Below are 8611 nucleotides of genomic sequence, written 5' to 3' on the forward strand. Positions count from 1 at the left end.
ACACAAATTTAGCTGAGGGTAATTTGCCAGATTGTCCTAAGGTTATCAATTCATTCCCAACTTTATCCCAGAATTGAATATTGTGGATTTCTTCAGGGGAAATGTTTGGGAACTGCAGAAAAAGCCATCTTATAAACTGTTTCAATTTTCCTTTAGAGAATTTCACATTACTCTTGATTAAAATGCTAACAATATGATAATACACTCCCCTTTGTACAATGCTAAGTTTGGAACCCATGTTAAAAAGCAAAGTACTTAATCCCGCCTGACCAAAAACAAAGCTAAAATCAGCTACCAATTTCTAAAAAAAAAAAACCACAGATAGAAAGCGATAACGAGCAGACAAAAGCTTCACAATGCAGCTGTATATACTGCTTTTAAAATTCCCGGGCAGCAGCAGCAGGGCACGCCCTGCCGAACAGAGGCAGAAACAAAGCCTCTCCCGCGGTGGAATGCAGCACCCCCGCGGAGCAGAGACAGCAACTACTCCACGTGGCAGCCGAAACTGGGACGCCCCCCCCCCCCGCCGCCGCGTGTGCAGAGCACTCCCGACCCCCGCAGGTCCCCCGGCCACGTGGAAAGAGAGCCCCCCCCTCTCCCGCAAAGAGAAAGAGAAAGAAAATCTCCTAACACGTGTCTGAACACGCTGCTGAGCCGGGGGGGGAAGGGCAGAGAGCGATCCCGCTCCGGCGCGAATTCTAAAAAACAGTGAAACACGCAGCAGGAAAGCTAACACTAGAACGCTATGAATTCTCGTCTGTGGGGCTGCGCAGCCAAAATGCAAAGGCAAAAAAGGAACAGAACTCGCGGCAGAGTCTGTTTTTGAGCTTCTGCTCTCCCGAAAGCAGAGATACTCACGTGAAATGGAAGCTGTAGGCTGGGTACAGGCAGGCAGGTCTCCACCGGAAAAGGACCTCTCTCTGGGTGCAAGAGAGGCTGCCCTTTTCTTCCTCTGGAAAATCTGTTCACCACAATGAAGCAGGGCTTTCCAAAGGCGCCGAACAGTCCACGAAACTTTTTCTGGGAGTATTCCCAAAGTCTCTAGCTGGGAGTCTTGAAGCCAGGCTCCTTTCAGCTGGATGCACGGCTGGCAGAAGCTTTTCTGAGGAACTGCAAGTCCGTTTTCCGGCTCAGGGTCGAGCCACCCACAGGGACGCCAATATATTGGAATATGTATCCCAATATAACCAGTTAGATGGTGCCTAGGCCAGTTCTGACCTTCGCTGCTGGGCCACAGGCAGCTCTGCGGTGTTATACCTCAAAGATACCTTGGCTGGCGGCAGAGTGCAGCGGGGCACAAGACAGGACTCCGTTCTCCTCAGGGGAGAGCTTCTGGCGATGGTGAAGAGAAGAAGGGAGCGGATTCTGCTAGAAGGTAGCCAGATGTTTATTCCATGAGCACAGATATGTCTGCACTGGGCTACTGCTGATAACAGAATGAAGCCGCATGGTCTCATTAACATTTTAAGCTCAGGGCAGGGGAAGGGGAGGGGACAGGTGAGTCACCAACCAGGTGAAGGGGCAGGGTCTCCAGGTACTAGGGTCACCTATCACACGACGCCTTGCTGGTATGTTAGCCTGATTGACAGGGCACACTCAGCGAGGGGCGAGGGGGAAGGGAGAAGGTAAAACAGGATATTGCAACACACCACAACAGTAGATGAAGGGAATATTGTCTGCCTTGGCTTCAGGGAGGTTTTTGACATTTATCCACATGGCAGCACACATACATACCGGAAGGAACAGTGCAAAGAGGAGGGAACCAGTGTCTTTACAATGATGCTGAGTGAAAAGACAAAAGGCAGTGGGCACACACTGAAATACAGGAGATTGCCTTTGAACATCACCAAATTATTTTTTACTGTGAGGGTGACTGAACCATGGTGCAGAATGCCCAGAAAGATTGTGGAGTCTGGATCTTTGAAGACATTAAAGTTATTAAGATAGAATCCTGGTCAAGAGGCTCTAGGTATCCTGGTTTAGGCAGGGGGGTTGGGCCTGGTGAGCCCCACCGAGCCCTTCCACTCTCATTCATTCTGTGCTAGTGAATTCTCTTCGAGATGCACTTCAACCACTGGCATGACAAAGTTCTGTGCAGACAGAGATCCAAATGGACGAATGGACAAAGTTCCTTAAGCAGTGTTTAAAAGGAATGTAAAACTCTGGGATAAGTGTCTCCTGAATATGTGAATCCCTTTCATGGGAAAATTCCCCAGCTATAGAAAGAACTTCTGAAAAGCATGCTTAAGACTGACACTGGCTGGGCAAATTTCTCCCCATGTGTGTTTAAGACCAATTAGGATCTTCACCAAAAGTCTTGTCAACATAGTCGTAGAAGGTATATTGTTAAGAAGTGACAACTGAGAGCAGAATGGCAAATTCTGGTCTACACAATATATTAATGTACCGGAATTATCTACTCGGGTTAAAAATAAAAATAAAGACTTGGTCTTTATTTATCAATTTCATTGCAATACTGATAAGGCAAGAAAAAGACCTAATTCCTTAACTTTCTTACCTATAAGAAAGATTTTTAAAATTATTTTTTTCTTTTTCCCACAGAAACTTGCCTCCGTTTGCAGCATCTCGCCCTGACGGACAGGGTGGCACCAGGTTCAAAATTGGCAAACTTTACTGGATTTCTCCAAAGCTAAAGCTGCCAGCAACTAGGACCCTGCAAGTCCTTAGAGCCTTGAAGGCCACATTTCAACTGATCCCAAGACCCTGGGGAAATGACTTATTTTTGCCACGGAAAAATGCCTCTGTTTGCGGCCATTCGCCCTCTCCTACAGGGCGATGCCAAGCTCAAAATTGGCAAGCTTTCCTGGATTTCTCCAAAACTAAAGCTGCCCGCAACTAGGATCATGGAAGGTTTGCAAGCCCTAAAAGTTACCTTTCATCTGATACCCAGACCCTGAAAAATGTACTTCTTTTCCACACAGAAAATGGCCTCCATTTGCTGCCACTCGCCTGGGCCTACAGGGCAGTGCCTAGCTCTAAATTGGCAAACTTTGTTGGAATTGTCCCAACCCAAAGCTTTCAGCAACTAGGACTCTGCAAGTCTGTAGAGCCCCAAAGGCCACCTTTCATCTGATACACAGACCCAGAAGAAAGGACTTCTTTTTACCACAGAAAATGGCCTCCATTTGCAACATCTTGCCCTGACCAACAGAGCGTACCAGGTTTGAAATTGGCAAGCTTTCCTGGATTTCTCCAAAACTAAAGCTGCCAGCAACTAGGACCTCGCAAGGTTTAGGAGCCCTAAAGGTTACCTTTCCTCTGATACCCCGACCTGAGGAAAGGCCTTCTGTTCCACATGGAAAATAGCCTCTGTTTGAGGCCACTTGCTCTGGCCGACAGGGCGCACCAGGTTCGAACTTGGCAAACTTTGCTGGATGTCTCCAAAACTAAAGGTTTTAGCAACTAGGACCCTGCAAGTCTATAGAGCCCCAAATGTCACCTTTCAACTGAGACCCTGGGGAAATGACTTTTTTTTCCCACAGAAAACGGCCTCTGTAGCACCTCGCCCTGTCCGAGAGGGTGGCACCAAGATGGAAATTGGCAATCTTTCTTGGATTTCTCCAAAACAAAAGATGCCAGCAACTAGACCATGCAAGGTTTTAGAGCCCTAAAAGTCATCTGTCATCTAATACCAAGACCCTGAAAAAAGTACTTCTTTTCCACATGGAAAATGGCCTCCGTTTGCGGTCACTTGCCTGGGCCAACAGGGCAGTGCCTAGTTCAAGATTTGCAAACTTTGTTGGATTTCTCCAAATCTAAAGCTTTAGGCAACTAGGACCCTGCAAGTCCATAGACCCCCAAATGTCACCTTTCAACTGATACCCAGGCACTGGGAAATGACTTCTTTTTCCCACAGAAAATGGCCTCCATTTGCAATATCTCGCCCTCACCGACAGGGTGGCTTCAGGTTAGAAAATGGCAAGCTTTACTGGATTTCTGCAAATCTAAAGCTTTTAGCAACTAAGACCCTGCAAGTCCGTAAAGCCCCAAACGTCACCTTTCAACTGATACCCAGACTCTGGGGAGAGGACTTCTTTTTGCCACAGATAATGGTTTCACTTTGCAGCATCTCACCCTGACTGACAGGGCGGTGTCAAGCTCGAAATTGTAAACTTTGTTGGATTTGTCCCAAACTAAAGCTTTTAGCAACTAGGACCCTGCAAGTCTTTAGAGCCCCAAAGGCCACCTTTCATCTGATACCCAGACCCAGAAGAAAGGACCTCTTTTTCCTAGAGAAAATGTCCTCCATTTGCAGCATCTGGCCTTGGCTGATAGTGCTGTGCCATGCTCCAAACAGGCAAACTTTGCTGGATTTCTCCAAAACGAAAGCTGCCAGCAACTAGGACCCTTCAAGTCCTTAGTGCCTCAAAGGCCACCTTTCAACTGATACCAAGACCCTGGGGAAATGACTTCTTTTTCCCACAGAAAATGGCCTCTGTTTGCAGCATCTCACCCTGACTGACAGGGCATCACCAAGCTGGGAATTTGAAAACTTTGATGGATTTCCCCAAAAGTAAAGCTGCCAGCAACTAGGACCCTGCAAGTCCTTAGATCCCCAAAGCCACCTTTCATCTGAGAAGTAGGCCCTAGGGAAATGGCTCCTTTTTCCTAGGAAACATGACCTCCGTTTGCGGCCATTCGCCCTGGCATACAGGTAGGCGCCAAGCTGGAAATTGGAAAAATTTTCTACATTTTTGCAAATCTAAAGCTGCCTGCAACTAGGACCCTTCACATCCTTAGCACACCAAAAGCCACCTTTAATCGGATATCCATACCATGGGGAAATGAGATTTTTTTCCCATGGAAATGTCTTCCATTTGTGGCCACTCGCTGGGCCCACAGGGCAGGTGCAAGCTCAAAATTGGCAAATTTTGCTGGATTTCTCCCGAACTAAAACTGCCAGCATCTGAGACCCTGCAAGTCCTTAGAGCCCCAAATGACACCTTTCATCTGACCCCCAGACCCTGGGGAAATGACTTGTTTATCCCACAGATAATGGCCTCCATTTGTGGCCATGCACACAGGCAGACAGATACGCACCAAGCTAGAAATTGGGAAACTTTGCTGGATATCTCTAAATCTAAAGCTGCCAGTGATGAGGACCCTACAAGTCCTTTGAGCCCCAAAGGCCACCTTTCATCTGATACCAAGACCCTAGGGAAATTACTTCTTTTTCTCCCGGAAAATGGCTTCCCTTTGCAGCTACTCCCCCTGTTTTACAAGGCAGTGTGCCAAGCTGGAAATTTGCAAACTTTGCTGAATTTCTCCAAACCCAAAATGACAGCAGCTAGGACCCTGCAAGTCCTTAGAGCCCCAAGGCCACCTTTCATCTGATACCCAGACCCTGGGGAAATTACTTCTTTTTCCCATTGAAAATGGCTTCCGTTTGTGGCTTCTAGCAGTGGCAGGCAGTGGTGTATGATGCTTGTAATTAGTAAACTTTGCTATATTTCTTCAACACTAAATATGCCAGCAAGTCGGACTCTTCGAGTTCCTAGAGCCCAAAATGTCACCTCTATGCTGATATCCAGACTCTAGGAAATTACTTCTTTTTCCCATGGAAAATCGCCTCCTTTTGCAGTCACTCACTCTGGCAGACTGTGTGGTGCCAAGCTGGAAATTTGCAGTTTGCTGGATTTCTCCAAAACTAAAGCTGCCAGCAACTTGGATGCTGCAAAGAAAGACATCTACACATTATTTTTGTGTATTTTTTTTGTCAAGTTTTATGTTGAGTATTATGGGTGAGAATGCCCTGAAATAGGGAACCAGGAGATTTATTGGAGTGGACTGTTCTCAATAGATCTGCTTTTGGTCAAAGCAAGCCTTTTCATTTCATACTTGCAAACCTCAAGGCAGGTAGGTATTCCACCTGTCTTGTTTTTCAGTATATCCAATCTTGTTTTCAGGTACAGTGAAGAGATATATTCAGTTATACAAATTATCTATTCAGATGACAGCACTTAAGCTGTTATCATTGAAATAAACAGGGCCAGGAGACTTCTTCTCCTTTTTAATGCCTTTATTAAAAGTGATCAGCTCAGGATTGGGTGGCTCGGCAGGGCTGCAGTCCCCGTCGCGTCTCCCAGGGCGACTCAGAGGAGGAGGATATGCGCAGCTCTGTCCACTAGGGGCAGAGCCGGGGGATCCAGTCCTCGTGGGAGCCTTTAGGGCGTGATGTCCCCGTCAGATGTTGGTCCTTTCAGCTTCATCGGCCCAGTCTCACCGCCAGGGACGACTTCCATGGTCAGGGCGAGAGGGACTCCGCATCTCTGCAGGCTCAGCACTCGGCTCCTCATGTCCAGACATCACTTCAGTCTCTCAATTCTTATTTGGCTCGTTGTTTTTGGGGTTTTCTCTGTGCATTTGGAGCTGTAGTCCCCTGCAGCATGCTGGTGGTGGAGTCACTTTGCATAACCCCTCCCTCTAGGTCTCTTCTCCTCACTGTTCTGGGAAAGGTACAACTTAGCCTCGGGCAAGGCTCTGCTGATACAAAGGGAGCAATAAGCCACAACGACCCGTGATTACCATGACAAAAGACTAAGAACTCTGGCAGAGACAGAGACCTGGCTGCGTCCCTGTAACTCTATCTCACAAAAAAAATATTAACTGAATTTTTGTTCATAACAATCATTCTGCTATTCTCATGTCCACAGGATCCCCAGAAGACTTCATTTGTTAGTTTCTCTCTTGCTTGTGAAAGGTATGAAATAAAATGTGGAATTTGAAGGCTAATCCCAACAAGGGAAGAGATGAGAATCTTGACTCCATGTTTCAGAAGGCTGATTTATTATATTGTGATATATATTATATTAAATGAAAATGATATATAAAACTATACTAAAGAAAGAGAAAGGAGACATCAGAAAGCTAGAAAGGAAAGGAATGAATAATAAAATCTTGTGACTACTCACAGCCTCCACACAGCTGGCTGGCATTGGTCATCAAGTGTTGAAGATTGCAATGCAAGTTGTTTTCGATTACCATCTGTATGGCAGATTACCTTTGTCAAGTGGGCGGAGGGGACATCCGCTGATAACAGTCACTGCATGACTGATAAGAACTATAACATCCCATTGTGAGATGCTCAGCCCAGAGGGAGGAGCCAAGCATTGCTACCCAGATATAATCCTGAAGATTTTGAGACACCAGCACGGCTTTCTCCACAGGATTCCCCAGAGAAACAGCAGCTGCCTCTTCTTCCACTGGATCTTCAGAGGACAAATACATCCTTCTGTACAGATCCCCCTTGATCCAACAGAATCACGCCTGATACTTCACGAGGACTGCAGCCACATTTCCAATTGGACTGCCACCAACACCCTGACCCACAGGGTGTCAAGCTGGGTTCTGACTCTGTCAGTGTTGTTCTGGTGTACTGCATTGTTTATTTTATCCTTTATTTTTTTTCTTTTCCCTATTAAATAACTGTTATTTCCTGCTCCTATATGTTTGCCTGAGAGACCCTTAATTTAAAATCTATAGCAATTTGGAGGGGTGGGGAGGGTTTACATTCTCCATTTCAGGGGAGGCTTCTGCCTTCCTTAGCAGACTCCTGTCTTTCCAAACCAAGACATCAAGTAAAAGCAATTCATATGCTGGGTAGACAATTATCCAAATCACATTCCCAAGTAGCAAAACATGCAGAAGCTGAAGCTTCCCAGCTTTTCAGAAGAAAAGATCCTATCAAAAGGATTTTTCAGAAAATATGTCTGTGACAATATAATTTGCAAGTTAGACGCAAATTTGTTCTTCAGCTATAATTGCTGTAGAACAGAGCATGAGTTCTGAGCTTTTGGTGTGGTTCAGAAATTCCCTGTGAAGCTATCTGCATAGTTGAGATAATGGACTGACTGGAGAGAAGTTTATTGCTAAAATCTGAGTCATCTTCCCAAAAAAGCTATTGACTAATTTGCTGAGGACCTCTCCAACTCAAAATTTCAAAGTCTCCCTAAGATTTTCCCAGGTGAAATACGTTGTCCGTATCAGTGTGTATGTGCTTTGTATTGACTAAGACCTTGGGTGGAAAACCTGACCTTTCCAGAAACTCCAAATGGTTCCTGTGCAGAAGTGACCATCCTTTGAGTAAATATGACCCCTGTAAAGAGTTACTATCTTCTGGCACAGATACAGAAATGGTCACATGTGAAATCTCTTGCGCGTACCGAGGATAAGCAGGAGATCACGTGTGATTAAAAGATTGGATTGTACGCATCCTGATCACATGGTCATGTAGGTCAGGGAGCGGCAAAGAGCAGCTGCTCCCTGAGCTGAGCTGGAGCCCTGGGTGACCCTGGCAGAGGCCGTGGGCAGTCATGGACAGAGCCAGTTGCATAGTATCTGATCTAGGCAAGCAGAGCAGGGCTGGAGGTGTTGCTGGAGAATGCAGGTGAGGCTGCTGGGGCAGTTAATGCACAGTGACTGCCCATCTTGTTTGAAATTCACTGTGTAGTGTTACTCAATGCAAGGATCTCAATACACAGCCTTTTTTATTTCTTTTTTCCTTTTTCTTCCTTTTGTTGTTTCTTTCTTTCTTCTCCCTCTTCCCTCCCCCCCACACTTTCCTCTTACTGCTTTTCAGAGCAATACTTAA

At 46.1% G+C, this 8611-nt stretch overlaps 1 long non-coding RNA gene across 1 annotated transcript; it reads left to right on the forward strand.

Moving 5' to 3' along the window:
* Window positions 1-532: 532 nt before the first annotated feature.
* Window positions 533-7465, forward strand: LOC141725408 (uncharacterized). Its single transcript, XR_012577262.1, has 2 exons — window positions 533-4675; window positions 6675-7465. It is a non-coding gene; the product is annotated as an uncharacterized LOC141725408 (long non-coding RNA).
* Window positions 7466-8611: the final 1146 nt, after the last annotated feature.

This window comes from Zonotrichia albicollis, chromosome 29, assembly GCF_047830755.1.
Source record: "Zonotrichia albicollis isolate bZonAlb1 chromosome 29, bZonAlb1.hap1, whole genome shotgun sequence".
In the NCBI taxonomy this organism is placed as follows: domain Eukaryota; kingdom Metazoa; phylum Chordata; class Aves; order Passeriformes; family Passerellidae; genus Zonotrichia; species Zonotrichia albicollis.